General features: G+C 41.2%; 1 protein-coding gene across 1 annotated transcript in view; it reads right to left on the bottom strand.

Moving 5' to 3' along the window:
• Positions 1-7664, bottom strand: part of LOC128614058 (uncharacterized) — a 367857-nt gene extending 360193 nt beyond the window's left edge. Inside the window, exons 1-2 of the mRNA XM_053635334.1 lie at positions 7533-7664; positions 7144-7412 (exon numbers count right to left, since the gene is read on the bottom strand). The gene's annotated coding sequence lies outside the window, so the exon portion shown is untranslated. The remainder of the gene's footprint in view (positions 1-7143; positions 7413-7532) is intronic.
• Between the last annotated feature and the right edge of the window lie 12514 nt (positions 7665-20178).

Here is a 20178-nt window from a genome sequence, read left to right as displayed (position 1 = left end):
TGAACGGACAGATATTTAAGTTTATGGATAACTGTGAGTCTCTGTTGACAACATTTGTAAATACCTCGAGTGTGCTGATTGAAGCTGAGATGTTTATCCAATGTAATGCCCAGATATCTGAAATGCTCCACACTTTCAACCATCTCTCGGTTAATGGTAAAACCGGAAGGATGGGTCAGTGTTTTGGAAGAGCTAAAACCAGTTCCTTAGTCTTTTTGATATTAAGGTGGAGAAAATTATCATCACACCGTGTACTAAAATGTGCTATGGAGTGTTAATGCTCCAAAAAAGAATCATTGTCCTTATTAAGCAATGCAACAATAGCAGTATCGTCTGCATATTTAAAGTAATGAGTGGCAGTGACTGGACTCTGACAGTCATTTGTATAGAGAATATAAAGAAGTGGACTAAGTACACACCCCTGAGGGGCACCAGTGTTGAGAACAATAATGGGCGACAATGCATTGTCCACCTTTACCACTTGTGGTCTATTAGAAAGGAAATTATAAATCCAGTGTACTAGTGGTGATGGGACTTGCAGACACTGTAGTTTCCTGATTATCTGATGATGCTGAATTGAGTTAAAGGCGGAGCTAAAGTCAATGAAGAGAAGTCTGGCATAGTTTCCAGGAATATCCAGGTGTTGTAGTAGACAGTGCAAGAGACAAGCCACTGCATCCTCTGTACCTCTCCTCTGTTTATATGCAAATTGGAGGCAGTCCAAAAAGGGTGAAACATATGGAAGCATCATGTTTTGAACCATTGTCTCAAAGCATTTCATTATGATTGAAGTTAGTGATACTGGCCTGTAATGATTTAACTCTGTTTGATGAGGTTTTTTGGGAACAGGGATAACTACCGATGTTTTCCATGCGACTGGTATTGTTGAAGTACAAAGTGATAGTCTGAAGTTGTAGAGGAAACATTCGCACTCGGTAATTTAGTTTTGTAACGCCACACAGATCATAAGGTCTGTTAGAAATTATATATCGGAGCTACAAACCCCACCCTGCGCCGCTGTACGAGGCGACTCAACACCGCCATCTTGTGTTTGTGTGTTGCTGTGTTCATGAGGCAGTTTTGCTTAGTTTTTTCTTTAAGGTTTAATGTCCTATATTATTGTGTGTGTGTGTTTATGTATTTTAGTGTGAGCTTTAGTTTTGTAATCTTATTTCTCAGGTGCAATTTTACATGTTTTATTTCTTCCTCCCTGATTTCTGCACTGCACAGTGTATTATTAGAAACAAGGCTTCTCTGTGTAGGAGAATAGTTGTTTTGTGTTTTTAACAGCAAGTTATAGCGCTTATTGTGAACCGTTATGTGTGCAGGAGGCGGTTCAGCTGGACGGAGAGATCCTGCATGCGCTGTTGAAGTGAGTGTGTCCTGTGGCGTATCGGCACCTGGACAAGCACAAGATCAAGCTGGTGCTCTACATGATGGAGTGGTTCATGTGCGCCTTCTCCTGAACTCTGCCCTGGGCCTCAGTCCTCCGAGTGTGGGACATGTTCCTGTGTGACTGTCAGAAGAGTGTTAATGGTGTTTACTGCTCATCTGGAGAGTCACCGCCATCTTTCTGCAGGGGGTTAGAAGGTACTGCTCAATGGTTTTATTTGTCTATTTGTTTGAACTTTACACTTTAATATCAATTCAAATCTATGTGTATGTTTGGCTTTTCCTCTAAAAACGAGTGTTTGGAGAGTTAGCATTTCTCATTTCTGCTCTCCAAACAAAACAAAAAAACGTTTATTATATTTAAATAATAAAAATTATAAAAACAACAACGTTTATTATATTTAAATCTGTAATTAGTAGTTATTTGTTTTAAAAGAGAGATTATTTTCTGTGGGAGATTGTGTAAAATGTACATATAGAGCAGAAGGGTTTGCATGTGCCTTTACTAAATTCAGTAACTTGACTTGTGATAGGTCACTTATGCACATACTTGCTCACTAAAATGGCGGGTGCTTGCGTCTTCTTGTTCAGCTTCTTCTTCGTCTGTAAGACAGTGTTGTACTTGAGCGCCATCAAGTGGTACTTTTATGTAACTTCACCGGCTCCGGGCACGTGAACAAAAGCGCGAATCTCATTGGGCGGCCAGTTTTTGCTGCTTTTCCGCCACGTGTTTTATGCCCGAGTGTGAAAACTCATTGACAGTGACAGGGGGCATTAAACAGACCGTTTTGAACCCGTCCCCGTGTGAACAGGGCTTTAGGTGTTCATTGTGTGCATTGTAGGCACACATTGTTGTGTGAGGAAAAGAAATCAAAACAAAAAGCCATGTCTTAATGCGCTTCTTAACTGAAGCGACAATTCTAAAATTGCTCGCTTTTTCTCCCACGTTCTGTCAGACTGCAGTGTGAATATTTCATCCTGAGTGTAAAGTCGGAATTCAAAGAGACTGCAGTGTAACGAGGTCATTTATGAGCATGATGTTCCTCCCAGACTGCATTTCATACCCTGCACACTTTGAAAACCACCTGAGAGAAGGACGGTGCTCTCATGGTTACAGAGCAGTGGCACATAGCATACAGAGCACATAGCATACAGAGCACGGCCCAGACCCTTTATGAGGAAGATGAAGGTGGGGTAGCAGCGAGGAAAACAACGTTCAGAGGATTCAAGACTAAAAAATTGTGATTCTGTCCTTCGATTGGAAGGAAATGGAAATACAGAGAACAGTGTGTGAGATTAAGAGAACCAGCTCAGGCCTGAGTAAAGAATCCTGAGATGCAGGAAGTAGTGTTAAAAGTCTCTGAAATTTCCCACCACTGAGCTGAAAAACTCTTGTTGGATTCATAATCTTTACTGATCGTTTGTAGTGGTAACAATATGCAGATATTCGAGGGATTAAAAAATATCAACAAATTAAGAAACCATGAGCATGCTGCTATATGTAGAAAGATAGACAACGACAGGATGGTGTAATGTGACGCACCACTAAGCTAAACAGGTCTTCCTGATGCTTTTTATTCCTTATACCTCAGCAATTTGACAATTAAACATTTTAATCATTAAAGGAACGATATTGTACTTTTTCTCTCTCCTAAAGTTACGATGAACCACAAAGGGTAATGCCCTCTCTTCTGAAGACTGGTGGAAAAGTTCAAATCTAAAATCTAGTTCATTAAACACAACCCTTCTTAAAGCTGTTTACAGAGTCCACACAAGTCATGCTTTAAGTACCTGGACATGCCCGGGTTGAGGCTGGCCACCAGTGCACCGATGGATCTCTTTCCTGCGGCACTGTCGTGGTAGCAGTCGATACCAATATCATCAGGTGCTTCAACTGAAAGAGCAGGAGAAGTCACTAAAACAATGTTTTAATAGAATAACATCAGGGTTAGGAGGTGCCACTGTTGATCAGTTACAAGATCAGATATTTATATATTTATATATTGCAGTTCATCTGCAAGGAGATCTTTGTGGCTATGGTCATGAGGGTCTGAGGTCTGCTGAGGGTGCGAGCCACCACACACTGGCTTGGAGTGGGACAGTCCACACACAGGTACTTCTTCACGCAATCGTATTTATCCTTACGGTTGGTTGAGAGGATCACAACCACCTTACACACATGATTTAAAGTGAGTGCTTCAGAACAAGAAGTATTGGTAATCTGTAGACTGAGGCTGTTAATCTGAAATTATCTTATGCCGTATGCTTAGACCCATAAAAGGATATACTGTGACAAAAATCACATAGAAGCAGTTGCACTGCACTGCGTGTCACATCACAAAAGGTGAAACGACTTTAACAAAGAAAATCAAACCGCAATATCCTTAAACATTCAATTTAAAAATTAAATAAATAAATAAAAACAGTTTCATTTGACTTATTTACTAGAAGTGTCATGATCCTAGCTTTTATTTTCCTTAATGGAAAGCTTGAGTATCAGCCGATACCCATCCGATATTGTTTTCTTTAAGATCTACAACGCTCATTATTTTAACTGAAGCACTCGGTTTACCATTAAACTTTCATACAGAAACCCATACATAAAGTACGAATATAATGAATTCAATCCTAGTGAAAGAACAGTCACGTCTCTTTTACATGCATCAGTTATATGATTTGATTTCTGTTATCTCTGATAGCTGAGCCACCGTTTTTTTTTGGTTTTTTTTGTTGCCATCAGGTCCTGGATCAGTGCCATGTAGGGATGCACGATTATGGCCAAAATGATAATCCCGATTATTTAGATTAATACTGAGATCTCGATTATCACGGTTATTCAGTGATTTTAGTGATAACATATTTTGTATTGCACTTTCACATTTATTAAGTTCTCTCATGCCACAATACAACACATAAGTAGGCATGAGAAAACTTGAGCTGGTCAATTATGACAGAATTTAGGAACATAGTGTGAGCCATGACACATTAATTTACCTTCTGATAAACTAAATCTAATATTTTCAGTTCATTTTACAGACTGTATGCACAAAACAACCGTTAACCTGTTTACCTCGTAAACAAATACAATAAACCTCAATGTTCAGTGTTTGAAGTCTGCTCCTCTTAAATATATTTAAAGCTGCACTATTAGACATTTCCACTGTCATGGTTCTGGGCTGGAGTCAGTTCTGAACCGCTCTGTGTGTATTGTGTAGATATCTGAATAATCTCATATAGGATGTGATTGGGTGAGTTCATTTACCCGTCAGATGCAAAGCGCTTTAGGTTAATGGTGTTCATTAGGGATGCTCCGATCAGGATATTTACAGCCAATACCGGTCCAGATACCAATCTTTTCTTGTTTAAGCTTTAAATCAGGAGGTCATAAACAGTTAAATGTTATTTCTCTGCTCATGGTAACTGTTAACTGAATTAAAATAATAGCAATGAGAAATACTGTTGGTTAATTGATAAATAAACAGCATAAAATATTTATTTTTAAATATCTTAAACAATAAAGAGTCCTAATTAAAAGTAGACTAACACAAAAATGATCCATATTAGGAAAAAGGCTAACAGCTTTCTAAGGAAATAGCGAACCAAGATTAATGTCAAACAGGATAGCTCAACACACACACACACTTTTATTTCACATTATTTAAAAGGAATTTAAGTGTTATTTACCATAATTATGAACACAAGTTAAGTTGACAATCATTTTAAAATTCCGTTGCTCCATTTAGATTTTCTCCAGTAGAATACAGCCTTTTAAACCAGGAAAAATTACTAATTTTAAGTCGTATAACATTCGTAATAACTAAAAAAACGGTGTAATTACCTGTCTTTCCTCCCCACAAGGGAGTTTTAGGAAACCATCAGCTTTTAACCGTCTGTAGGTTACTGTATTTGTCTGTGTTTGAGCGCCATCTGGAGGACAGATGCCATTTTGAATTGAAACTCATGCCATCTTCTAACTGTCAAAGAGGAAAATGTAGCGCCGATGTTCATCTCACTACCCAAACTGAACTAGTATTCTTCCACTGAAAATAGTACCGGTGTCTTATGTTGAAAATTTTTATTGTACTTTTATTTGACTTTTTATTTGACTTTTGCAAGGACCGCCTCCGCAAGAACCACCTGCGCAGGACCCGATCAAGCAACTTCTCAATAACGCCACTGTTTTGTTAGGGTAACGTCTGAACTTATTCATTCTTATTCTCTGTCTCTCTCGCGTTCATTACGCACCTGTTTGACTGACTGTGTTTAATGTGCAGCGCAGCACAAACAGTAAGACAACTAACTCAAGCAGGCTTAGCTGCGCTGAATGCTCCAGCAGATCCAGCAGCTGGCCAAGATTAGAGCGGAGGGAGCCAAAGTGACTCTTGAGCAGAATGTACTACACTGAAATACTTCAAGCTGCTTTCACACCTTACCAGCCCCTGCCCCGGTCAGAAGTAACTCTTCTGCACTGTAGCTTTGTAGATAGAAGTTGTTTTAGTTCGAGATGGCGTCGTAACCCTCAGGTTCGAGTTTACAGCAGAAGAAGCGTTACAGGAACTTGTCATTAATCTCTCACTAGCTGCGTTTACATGGACAACAATAATCCACTCTTGATCCGATTAAGACCATACTCTAATTAAGAAACTACCATGTAAACAGCAATTTCTTACCTTAATCTAATTAAGGTCATAATCGAAGTAAGCAATAATCTAATTAAGACAGGTGGAGTACTCCTGTTTTAGTCGCATTATGGACGTGTATTACAGACATGTAAACACCTTAATCACACTATGAACGTCATGTGTGAGTTTTCACCGCATTTTGCGACAGGACACGATCACACATGGCAGTTTTACGGCGAACAAGAGAGCTCGGCTGTGTCCCAAATCGCATACTTTCCTACTATAGGCCTGTAGTGGGGAAAAATACATGTATCTCGGCTACTATATAGACGGTAACTACGCGATTTGGGACGCAGCCCACGGCTTCAAGCAGTTGTGTATTAGCACGTACAGCATGACAAATAATTAACTGCACTTAAAGCGTTCGTAAAAAAATTAAATAAAAACATGCAAAACTGTATACGGTTCCATAACGAAGACGAACTGCATGTTGATACGTGAAATTCTGGAGGGACGTCGGACGGCGTGGCGACGTAATGTGGGCTGTTAATCTAATTATGTTCTAAAACATGTAAAACAGGAACATGAAAGGAATTTTCTAAAAGCGACGCATGTAAACACCTTAATCACATTATTATCTTACTCAGAGTAAGGTCAATAATTAGATTACTGCCGTCCATGTAAACGTAGTCACTGTGACCCGAAAGCTGCTTGTTGGATGTTTAATGTAGGATTAGAAAGTTCAGCTGGTTTATCTCCTCTCAGGTGTGTGTAAAACAGAACCTGGCTGTGTCCTTGCAGCGTGTGATTTCTATTTCGTCTGTGTGTTTTCAGAACGAGGTGGAAGACGTCACCAAAAGCTTTGTGATGAGCTGAATTTTTTTTGTTAAATAAAAAGTTTCCTTAAACAACCAACACCTGCCTGACTGTACGAGTTATTTACATGAACCAGCCGCAGAAAATTATGCAAATTAATAAACAGTGTGTGATTTCTACTTCGTCTGTGTGTTTTCAGATGAAGGACGTGGAAGACGTCACCAAGTTGTGTGATGAGCTTGTGATGTTTGTTTGTGTTTCTTGATATTGCTGTACTGAATGAATTAAAAGACTTTTACTCTGTAACACTGACTTCTTGACTGACTGTGCCGATGATGCCAAACACGCCACGCTGAACTCCTGAGCCTGAACAAACACACACACACTCCCCTCAGTATATACACTTCTGGTACACACTATTTTGGATTAACTACGTGTTGTTGGAGATTAAGTGTTTAATGTTTACAGCCTAAATTGTTGCCATGGAGACAATACCTGAAAGGGCAGAGCTTGCCGGTCAGCAGGAAGTTCCAGAGAGTTACATGGCACTTTGGAAGTGTTTCCAAAGTCCACAAACACCACCTGTACACACACACACACGTGTACATTCAATGTGCAGTTTTCCTGTAACCACTCCATGCTCCATCACGGAGGCGCTTTAGTAGGTGTACGTGTGTGTGTGTGTGTGTGTACAGATGTTACCTCCACATTACTCCCCATGACATGCAGTATTTTGGGTCTGTAGTAGTTCCCAGGTTTGGTGTGAGTTTCAGAGAAAGGGGCGAGACAGAAGATTTGGATAAAGTGAGACAGGAAGTGGGCGGAGCACCCGTGTATTAACGGCCACTGTCAGCCACCTCTGTTTCTCCAGACTTGCCTCGTGAGCCTGGAAACCCCAGAAATGCCCCACTTTGATGACCTACACACACACACACACACAAATCCTGGTAGTGCACACACACACACACACACACACACAGAGACAGACACACACACATTAAAATCCTGTTAGTGCGCACACACACACACACACAAACACACAGACACAGGAGCCACTGCTTTTTTTTTTTATTTGTGCACTGAAAGTGAAAGAGGCGGAACAGACACCTCGGTGATATTGACGATAAAGACAGGGTTAGACGGAAGATTCTCCAACTCAATGGAGCTGCTCAGAACCCCGACAGGGCTCACTGACTGATTCTGAATATCCACATTCACCCTGAGAGAGAGACACACACACAGTGAGTGAGAGAGACACAGAGAGAGAGACCTGTAACAGAACAGCACTAATGTACAGAACATCATCTAAACATCACACTGTCTAGGGGATGTGGTCACATGACTACTCTCACTTAAAATGTAACTATGACTCATCTGATGATGCTCGCTGCAGTGTGTGTGTGTGTGTGTGTGTGTGTGTGTGTGTACTGTGTATATCTGAGGTGTGAGATACACTACCCCCTGCCCAAGTCTTCACCTCTCCAGCGGGTTAAACGTTGAGATGGAGAGGAAGTCTCTGCTGCGCGAGGAGGAGAGACAGAGAGACCTCTGGGAGAACGCCAGAACCTCTCATTGACGAGCGGTAGAACTCTACATAGGCCCTGATACACACAGACCCACAATACATGTTTATAGAAAATCACAATTAAACACACACACACACACACACACACACACACACACCTGGAGCTGTCAAAGGAGATGGATTTGATTTAACCACAGTGTCTGAAGAGAGACTGGAGCCGTTTATAGTAGAGGAATGCAAATGGAGGGAGATTACACACCTGAGAGAGAGAGAGGGAGGGAGAGAGAGAAATATTATTATTAATAATATTTATATTATTATTATATTATATAATATATATATTATATATTATTATTATATTATTATTAATATATAATAATAATAATCCCCTAGTTAAATGGAAGCTGACTGAATACCACTACGGTGGTCCTGGGGTCGTCTCCATAGAGTTCCTTGGAGGCGAGCTCCTCGTCCACAGTTCCTTGGAGGAAGTAGCTCGGATAAAACGCGCCTGCAATCGCCACCTGAACAACGGAAACATCACTGATACTTAATAATAATTATTATTTATTTTCTGCAGGAGTAAGTTACAGTTCTTGGACTTTGTCGCCATGGTGACAATTTTAAACTCTGCATTTGCAATTTTACTTTGGATGCTTGTGATTCTAAGGCTGTGAATTATGACTAATATTTATATTTACTGTATATCAGGGGTGCCCACACTTTTTTGACTTGCGAGCTACTTTTAACATGACCAGACAAAGAGATCTACCTACACTAAAAATGCTAAACATATTTATTTATATATACACTGCGTATACTTACACTGTGTCATCGACCTATTTCGGTCCCAGAGAGTCATTGCAAATGACCCTAAAAGAAAAAAAGTATATATATATATATATATATATATGTACACACACACACAATATATGTTCATGTACCTTGCATAACTGCATGAACCCTTATGGCGCGCTACAGTTCAGTACATTTTTGGTCATTACCTTACTCTGATGACGTGCACTGAATAGAATCAGCCAGGGTTGCATAGTCCGGACAGTAGCTGCTGGTAGCCAGCCTCAAGCTGGCCTCCAAATGATGATCAGTCATTGTGGAACGGTATTTGGACTTAATGATCTTCATGTGGGAAAAGGCTGACTCACATAAATAAGTAGAGCCAAATAATGCAGTCAAGGAGGTGGCACATTTCCTCAAGTTTGGGTACTTTTCCCCTGTGAGTAAGTTCCAAAACTGTCCATGAGCCCTGGACTAGTTTCAAAATCTCATCCTCCACATCAAACGAGTTCAGGTGAAACAGCGTTGCAATTTTCGATGCGAGTGAATCAACCTCAACATTGTCCCTAAACGGGTAGCACATGAATGTGGAGAATGGCTCCAGTAAAGCAAAGTCTTGAAAGCGTCTGTCAAACTCTGCCCGACAGCTGTCAATCTGCTCCGTGTAGCGTGCAATGTTAAACTGCGCACAAGCCGCAATTCCGCTGTGTCTCCAGCTCTGACGCAAGGTTTTGGAAGTTCCCAAAAACATGGCGCTGCAGCTTTGAGAACAGAAGTTGCATTTTCCGTTTAAAGGCATTAACTGCCTTTAATTTTTGTCTTTTCCTTGCAGCTCCAAATTAAGTTGGTCAGATCGGTTAAAAATGCTCAGTTAAAAAAAGTCCAGCAACCACTGATCATCATTGACTTGGGTGTATTCTGCATGTTTAACAGCAAAAGGAAACTCGCTTATCTCCGGACAGAGCTCTCGAAATCTCTGCAGGAATTTACCCCTACTAAGCCATCTCACGTCAGTGTGTAGCAGGAGCTGATTGGTCGCAGTCTGCCTTCTCCAGATGCACACGGAACAGCTGTCTTTGAAGTGATCTAGCACATATAGAACAGGCGACCTTTGTTGCCACATCCATGATCTCTTTCATGTTTAGCATTCTTGCACATAAGGCTTGTTGGTGTATTATGCAGTGGTAGTTAAGGAAGTCAGGGAAAGCATCGTCTTCCCTGCACTTGGCAATGAATCCATTTGCGCTGCTCAACCATTGACTGATATCAATTTGCACACTGCAGCTGGGTTTTGTCAATGAAGTCTTTAAAAGACTGAAAAATGTCCTCTCCCCGCGATTTCGCTCGCTAGCCTTTAGCACTGGCGCGCTTGATCGCACATGCGTGGTGAGAGAAAAGACGAGATCTCAGACTGGCTGCCCTGTACATCAACTAACATCTTTTTTTTTAATGGCGATCTACCCGCACTTCCTTTGCGATCGACCAGTTGATCGCGATCGACATATTGGGCACCCCTGCTGTATATATTTTGACCTGAAGAAAAAGCCTCTTTATACACATATGCTGTTAAACTACACCTGTTCTACTCGTGTGTGTGTGTGTGTGTGTGTTACCTGCACTATGAATTTGTGTGTGCACGAGCTGGTGTAGTCAGAGGGAGAGGAAGTTTCGCTGATGTGCATGTTGAATTGTGACACTCAATTCTTCAGATCCTCAAACAACTCAGCCACCTGTTCATCAACTTGCATACTAGATCCCGTACCTACATGTTTGTTTAAACAGATTTGTCCAGGAGTAATTGAACCACTTTTAAATATAATCAATTCTTCCCTAAGCACTGGCTATGTACCTAAATCACTTAAATTAGCAGTTATTAAACCCTTGATTAAAAAACCTGATCTTGACCCGTCTCAATTGTCCAGCTATAGACCAATATCAAATCTCCCCTTCATCTCTAAGATTTTAGAAAAGGTTGTAGCAAAGCAGTTATGCTCGTACTTAGATAGGAATAACATTCATGAAATGTATCAGTCAGGATTTAGACCTCATCATAGCACAGAGACAGCGTTAGTTAAAGTGGTAAATGACCTTCTACTGACCTACGATCAGGGTTGTGTCTCGCTGCTTGTGTTACTCGACCTTAATGCAGCTTTTGATACTATAGATCACACTATTACCTTGATAGATTAGAAAATGTTGTTGGTATTAAGGGAACAGTCCTCTCCTGGCTCAGGTCTTATCTGACCGATCGTTATCAGTTCGTAGATGTATATGGTGATTTCTCCATGCGTACTGAAGTTACTTTTGGAGTTCCACAGGGTTCTGTTTGAGGCCCACTGCTCTTTACTTTATATATGCTACCCCTAGGTGAAATTATTCGTAAACATGGAATTAGCTTCCACTGTTATGCTGATGATACACAGTTGTATGTTTCAGCGAAGCCAGAGGACAGACAGAAGCTTAGTAAAGTTGAGGATTGTGTAAAGGACATTAGACGTTGGATGTTAACTAATTTCCTTCTACTTAATTCTGATAAAACAGAAATACTTTTATTAGACCCACGTGTAGCTAGAAGTAATCTTTCTGATCACATGGTTACTCTGGATGGTCTTTCTGTTTCATCATGTACAGCAGTTAATTATTGACTCCAGCCTATCATTTGATGCTCATGTAGATAATATTACTAGGATAGCTTTCTTTCATATCAGAAATATTTCTAAGATAAGAAACATATTGTCACTACATGATGCGGAAATACTAGTTCATGCATTCGTCACCTCTAGACTAGATTACTGTAATGCCTTACTGTCTGGATGTTCCAGTAGGAATATAAACAAACTCCAGTTAGTCCAGAATGCAGCTGCTAGAGTCCTAACTAGAACTAGAAGATACGACCATATCACACCGATATTATCAATACTGCATTGGCTCCCAGTAAAATCTCGCATTAACTATAAAATACTTTTATTAACCTATAAAGTACTAAATGGTCTCGCACCACAATATCTAAGCGATCTTTTGGTTTTATATGATCCGCCACGCCTACTTAGATCAAAAGATGCAGGCTATTTGACGGTACCTCGAATAGTGAAGGCTACAGCAGGGGGAAGAGCTTTCTCTTATAGAGCCCCACAGTTATGGAACAGTCTTCCTATTAGTGTTCGGGACTCAGACACAGTCTCAGTGTTTAAGTCCAGGCTTAAAACGTATTTGTTTACTCAAGCCTACCCTGACTAGATTCTGTTCTACTACTTTGCAGTCATAATAATCTTTTTTCTCCCTCTCTCCTTTCGCCAAGCCCCACACGATTTTATGGAGATACTAGAGATCCAGATCCTTTCTGCCTCTGGATGGAGCTCAAATCTTCTTTAATTCCAGACTGCTGGGACTACGGCTGCTCCTAACGCCATACAGACTTCATATAAATCCATAATGAACTTTTTCACACTATCTGTTGTTACCCAGATGAGGATGGGTTCCCTTCTGAGTCGGGTTCCTCTCAAGGTTTCTTCCTCTTAAAACATCTTGGGGAGTTTTTCCTCGCCACCGTCGCCACTCAGTGGCTTGCTCAGTTGGGATAAATTCACACCTTTAATATCTGTATACCGTGTTGATATTTCTGTAAAGCTGCTTTGAGACAATGTCTATTGTAAAAAGCGCTATACAAATAAAATTGAATTGAATTGAATTGGGCTCCCAGTAAGCATTTCATGAGGAGTCAAGTGCGTCATACAATTGGTCTGTGAACGCATCTTCATCAATGCCAGTGGTAAGGCTTGGACCCAGTTTAGGCGAGAGCTCTCGCATATTTTTGCCAGTTTACTTAGTACGGTACCGTTCACACGTTCCACCATGCCCTGGGATTGAAGATGATATACACAACCTAGCTTATGATCTATGCCCAAGGCAGCTGCAATATTATTGATGACATTGTTCACAAAGTGGGTGCCGTTGTCAGAACTCAGAAAATCAGGGATACCGAATCAGGGAATGACCTTGCGACATAGAAATTTAGCCGCGGACCCCGTGTCCTCCTCGGAAGTCGCAGTCGCCTCCACCCACCTGCTGAAGCGGTCTACTATCACTAGAATGTAGCGCTTCCCATTTGTCCTGTTGTCTGCTCCCATGTGTACATAATCCATCATTATATGCCGGAAAGGTCCCGTCAGCGGGGGAATAAAATGGGGGGATGGGGGAATATGTCCTAAGGGGGCGGTAAGGTTCTTTCGCACATTGTAGTTGATGCACACATCACATGTGTTCAACGCATAGTCCACCATACTGGCCAGGTAAGGGGACCACCATTCCTGACGGATTTTCTGGATAATTTCGGCCCTATTGGCGTGATCCAAGCCATGGGCTTCTTTGATCAAGAGTGGGAGGTAGCTGACTGGGGCTATACACAACCCTTCTACACTGCGCCACAACCCAGTACCCGCCTCTTTTTGCGCCCCCCGTTTTATCCATGCCAATATTTCGTCCACTCCTGCGGAGTTTGGCATCCTCACTACATGGGCCCCATTGTCTTCCTGTGGATGCCGCAGCTGGCTCTCCCTGGACTGAGTTGGGGCCATCATCCGCGTAGGCCCTGCAGCAGCTTTCGCAAAAAGTTATATTATTATTATCATTTTGGGACCTTTTAACTAACCAACACGTTCATAATTTATGGAATATAAATGAAAGGTCCAAATGGACTGACTCACTCATTTCTCAACAATGGCCTGAAAATGCACACTTTTCCCCCACCTCCAGTCTTCCCTGGATCACACAATCTGGGAATATGTTTTTATATATTTACTAGAAATTCTTATTTACACAATAGGCAGTCTGGCAAAGGTCTAAAATGTTTTTGAATGCTCCCCAATTTTTAAAACATTCATACAGCCATTATTGATACCAAAGTAATTATAATACTCACAGTCACACCCGACTCACAGAAAGTCTGTACCAGATTCAAAACATTCAATGACAAAGCAGAAGAGCGCTGAAGAGCACACGCACACCGTATTCTCTTTTTCACACACACTCCCTGCGCAGATAAGGCCCAATAGGGAAACACATACCTTCCTTTTTATCTACAATGCCTGCAAGCTCACATACACACATTATATTCACACACTATTACACATATTTATTTTATTACATACACACAATTGTGGTTTCAGAGTATAAAGCACCTTCACACCAGCTCTGTATGTATGAAGTTTACAGTCATATAAATTAAATGCAAATTTCTCCGAAACTAATTTTCAAAGCTTATCAAACACACATGTCTCCTTATCTATGGAGCTCATGTTCACAGCACTAATGAATACATTTTTCCCTGTCTCCAAAACTAAGTTTCAGAGCTTATCGCACATGCATGCACGCTCTCACACCACACTCATATTATAAGCATACACATTTGTTATTACACATTCATACACCGGGCACGCTGGGTCCGTTCCCTAAGTTGCGTGACCCGGACCAGGGCCCAGGATTTATACCCCTCTCTATCCAGACCTGGACTCAATCCAGCGGTATTAGGGGTCCCCCACCAATGCAGCCGCCACCTCTAGTGGCCGGTATCTGGGGTTTGAGGCCTCACATCCACCTGCTTCCTATCCAGCCCTGGAATCTTTCACCAGCGGTACTGCAGGACTTTTGCTCACACAACACAAATACCATTCCATTAAACAACCTTACATAGTTACAATCAGTTTACACTTCTCTTACCTTTTCTCACTCACTCAAGGTTCTTTTGGAGACCAACTTAGTCCTTCTTCCCACCCCGGGGCTTCCCACTTGTGGCAACAGATCACTAAAACAGAACTTTGAAATAACAGGTGTCTGCAATACCTTTTTTCCCCTATACGGCCTATCTGTTGCTTAGAGAGTGAAGTCCCACGGGAGAGATTACAGACATATAGATTTTAACACGGTCCCTTGGTGGTCGCCAAATGCTGGCCCAAATTTAGCCTATCACCCAAAGACACTTAAAATTTAACATAGAAGCAAATACTCACATCTGTGAACCCAGTTGGAGATAGAAAAAAAGACACCAGCCGTGAGTGAGAAGAAGCAAGGGTCCAGATTTTATTTCCACCTCACGAGATCCACACCAATGAGAATTCTCAGAAGTGATCTGACACCTGGAGCTCAAGCTCCAGTATTTATACTGTATTTACACAGTAGATAACCAATATATTTTAGAAAGACTATGATATCAGTACCAATAGGGTTAAAAAAGAGCTCATCTACATTACCATGATGTTTAAAAAGAGGCTTATCAAATTTACCATGATGTTTTGAAAGAGGACTTTCTGACTACCATTAGGATTGAAAGTGGGATAGAGAGAAAACAATTTAGAGAGACCTTGGTCTCATGTTGTTATCTCATAATGTTATATGTGTGCGTTGGGGCCTTTGGGTGTGTTATGTCTGCACGCCTGCCCTTGACAGTACGAGAGTGTGTGTGTTTCTCAGCCGGCACTCCTCAGCTCTTATATTTCTCTGTGACTAATAAACCATAGTGTGTTACTCTTAAAGATCTTAAAGTGTGAATCCAATTCGTCAATATCCGCCTAATACCGCTTCTGTGTGTCTAGGTGCCCGTCGTCATTTTTCCTTCTCTCCTTTACTGGAGGGGCTGGATTTGGATCTGAACACTCACTATCAGCTTGCGCATCTCACTGCTGACATCATGGTGCTACTTAACGTTCTTCGCAGCACCCCCTCTGGAAATGGAAATGCGGGGTCCCCACCCCCTCTCAGATACAGAATCCACCCCGCGAATGTGTGTATTGACGCCTCTACACAAACAGACCCTCTGCCAGACCCTCCCTCCAGCTTTCAGTCTGAGGATGATATTGCCTTCTCTGATCTGGGCTCTGACCATTCTTCCCTCTTCTCACCTGTCAGTCCGTGGTACTCTCAGTATTCTCCTTATTTCACCCTTGCTGGCTATCCCATGTCCCCAGGACGCCACGCATTTTCTTCCCCCTACCGCTCTCCTCAGGATTACACACCCACCAGTCCTGTGAATTTTCAATAAAATTACATGTTACTCATACTAGGTCTCCCTCGTGTTTATTTCATGTCATTTTTAGCCACACAGTGCCAATACTTTTGAGTGCCGGAGGAGTAGGGCGGCAATACTTTCGAGAGCCGGACGCGTAGGGCGCCAATACTTTCGAGAGCCGGACGCTAAGGGCGCCAATACTTTTGAGAGCCAGACTCTAAGTGCGCCAATACTTCCGAGCGCCGGACGCGTAGGGCACCAATACTATCGAGCGTCAGACCCGTAGGGCGCCAATACTTTCAAGTGCCGGACACGTAGGGCGCCAATTCTTCTGAGAGCTGGACGCTAAGGGCGCCAATACTTTTGAGTGCCGGATGTGTAGGGCGCCAATACTCTTGAGAGCCGGACGCTAAGGGCGCCAATACTCTTGAGAGCCGGACGCGTAGGGGGCCAATACTTTTGAGAGCCGGACGTGTCGGGCACCAGAACTAATGGAACCGGCAGTGTAGTGCAGCTATACTTTTTAGAGCCATCTGTGTGGGGCGAAAATACTTTTGAGAGCCGGACTTGTACAGAGGCAATTCTTTTAGAGCTTGCCGTGTAGGGCGCCAATTCTTTCGCAGCTCAATGCAACTCAATGGGAAATTTTCCGAATTTGAGCCTCCGTGACGGGAATGCCGACATTCCGATCACTTCTGTAATACATAGCACACCTCACCTCAATAAGCCGATCGATTTGACACCTCAACTGTCGATCTCCGACAAACGGTGCGGGACTAGTTACGCGCCAAAAAAAGTGGAAGAAGAAGAATAATTATAATAATTATAATCATAATAAGTTTGCCGAATAACAATAGTAGTGCTTTTGTCACTAAATTGCTAAAATCACTAAAATGCTAAAGTCACTAAAATGTCTCTAAATTGCGAAGCTTTTGAATTTTCACTGCTCGGTGTGGGCTTGGCCATCTCACAAATTTTGATGTTTCATCAGGAAAAGGAAGTTGTGTTAACTCATACATAGAATGTCCAATTTGTTCCAAACAAGAACCGATACTTCCGTACCAGGTTGGTACCAACATTCTTAAAACGTGACGGTATTAGTTTTTCTGCACTAGCGTTGGAACAGAGTTTAATGGAGGTACTGAGGTTGCAATTCTTCTGGACCTGATGGGGCAACAAATACACGCAAATGTTTTAGTCGGCCCACAAGTGTTGAAGAAGAAGAACAACGCCTACAAGTACACAGGAAAAACTACAGAAGATTAGCTTAGCTTAACAAGTTTAGCTCCGCCCCGACTCGTTGAGAGGTAAAGAGAGGAAAGCTTGTTGAGAGGAAAGCTAGTATCGGAAAGCTATGCCTCGCCATTCAGCCCGTGTCCCGTCAGCTAACGTCACTAATAATTATTCAAATGTTAATGCTAATAAATCTTTTTGGCCTGCCACAACATCGGTGAATTTAAACTAATGCTTGCATTCAGAGTATAAGCAGTGTGTGTGTGTGTGTGTGTGTGTGTGTGTGTGTGTGTGTGTGTGTGCGCATTTAGGAGTGCACCTCCACTCATTTTCAGACAGTGTTTGATAATTAAAATACCCCCCCCTCTCTCTCTCTCTCTCTCTCTCTCTCTCACTCTCTCACACACACACACTCTCTCTCTCTCTCTCTCTCTCTCTCTCTCTGCCAGAGGAGGATGTACTTTTGGTGTACTTTTGTACTTCATGTACTTTTGGTGGTATCGGTACCGACTACTAGATTTTTGGTATTGTGACATCCCTACTGGTAACATGAACTGTCATAATTTACACTAACTCAAACATACAGTGTTAATCTGCACCAAATGTCACATGTTTTGTACAAAACTTGGCCTGAGGCTATAAACATGCCAATATTCAGTTATAGTCATAGAGCCACCTGCTGCCAACAGGAAATTATACATCGGACATCGTGACACACTCCTTACAACATATAAATGCAAAAAAGTGCTAAAAACTGGAACTGAGTGCCCCTGGCAGAGCAGCCAGAACGTGCATCCGGGTGCGAGGGCCCTTTCATCGCTGCTTGCAGCTTTAATTATTGTTATTATTATTATTATTATTATTATTATTATTATTATTATTATTATTATTATCTCCCTAAAGTGACCAATAACAAGATCTGAATGGTAAGTTTTTAAATTTGGCACATTGATACTACAGGCCACAGGTAACTGGCCCACATGAGCCCATAGGTGGCGCTACAGGCCACACCCAAACTTACATGATTTTCATTCTGCCCCATAAGTCCAAATTGTCTGAAAATTTGTATACATGCTTTATTTCCCATCAGGAACAAAAATTCATTGGGACCCATAAAGTCCACCATGATAGATTTTCCTGTACACTTTGTCCAAAACTACAAAAATCTTCTCCTTATGAACTGTAGGTCAGATTGATTTGAACTGGTGTACTTGTGTGGGATACTTGTCTTTCTATAGGGTGATAAGCAATAAGGAATCAAATAAAAATTTGCCAAACTATTTTCATGTTGGTGAATTGACGTCTGCACATATCGTGTCCATAAATCAATGGAACATTAACCTTTTGTACTTGATCTGTGGCACACACAAAGAGGGCACTACAGTATCTTTGGTAGTTAAACATAATGTAACTATCTTTATCATCCCCTAGATGGCACTGTTTGACTTGGATCCAGCCAAAGCACACTTCATTTAGATTTGTTTGAGCAGCAGGAATAAACATAAGTAGTGTTGTATCAGCATGAAGTAATTCTCAAAACTTCTCACTCCTCATTGTTTTTGACAATGATAATTTGTGGAAAACTACAAAAATGAACTTAAAATCTGCCATTGATCCAAATGCTTTGAAATGTTACATATGTGGGATACATTTCTCCACCATGTCAATTTTGAAATAGTCTGCAATCTTGAAGAGGAATCCGACCATTGGAGCTTGCAGCTACACACACAATTAATTTTTTTTTTTTTAAATCCCAGTAGCAGTATGGTATTCCTACTGTGTAGAAGTACAATATATCAAGTCCTCTCTTTCTTTTCTTGTCTCTTTAGCCAACTGATGATGTGGAAGTCACAGTTAGGGAAGTTAAGGTGGGCATCCTGACTGTGTGTGATGATACCAGACATGATGGTTTCGTCCCAGCTGATGTCCTGAATGTTGCTGTGATACTGGAAGGGGAGATGTTCCTAATGCTCTTGCTATACTGCTTGGACTACTCTATGTTCTGAACATTAAGTATCCCATAGAACTATGATATACCTTTTGAGGTACTTCAGAGAATTTTCATGAAAATTGGCGAGCTGCACAGCAAGAGTTCACAATCTAAAAAATAAATTAATGCAGTGATGTAAAAATGGTGCAAGGCAACCTTATTGTTCAGGGTTTTTTTTTTCACATGGAGCTTGGGGGTTCGAGCTTGAGTACATAGAATTGGAACTTTTTCACATTTGATATGGTTAAATGGCTATTTCACCCAAAAATGAAAACTTGCTGATTTACTCATATTCAGGTCATCCATGAATACTCTGATGCAGCTTTTATCTGCTGTTTGGACTGAAAGTTCAGGCACCCATTCATTTGCGTTTTATGGACCTATGTATGGGTTCCGATGAAGACAAATGCATACAAATCATGGATGACCTGGGGTAAATTATCAGTAAATTTTCATTTTTGGGTGAACTAACACTTTAAATGGCTTCTGATCATAATTACACATTGGTTTGTGTGCTTCAGCAATATTTTATTGGTCAACTTGTGTACAAGGCTTATACTGCGTGTTTGTAGACAATACATGTGCTGAGCCTTTGAAGTGTGATAATGCTGTTTTTTTTTTTGTTAATTTTATACTTTTATTCTCATTTTGGATACAATTTTATTTATTTACTAATATTTATGGTATAAATATTAAATATATATTTATAGTACTTATATTGAGTACATCTAACTTAAATGCTAGTTGAGGCAACTTTGCAGTTGAATAAAGAAGTTGAGACGACTTAACTTTTCCTAACTACATT

Source organism: Ictalurus furcatus, chromosome 10 (assembly GCF_023375685.1).
Source record: "Ictalurus furcatus strain D&B chromosome 10, Billie_1.0, whole genome shotgun sequence".
Classification (NCBI taxonomy): Eukaryota; Metazoa; Chordata; class Actinopteri; order Siluriformes; family Ictaluridae; genus Ictalurus; species Ictalurus furcatus.
Note: the sequence above shows the minus strand (reverse complement) of the source record. Positions and strands in the feature narration are given on the sequence as shown.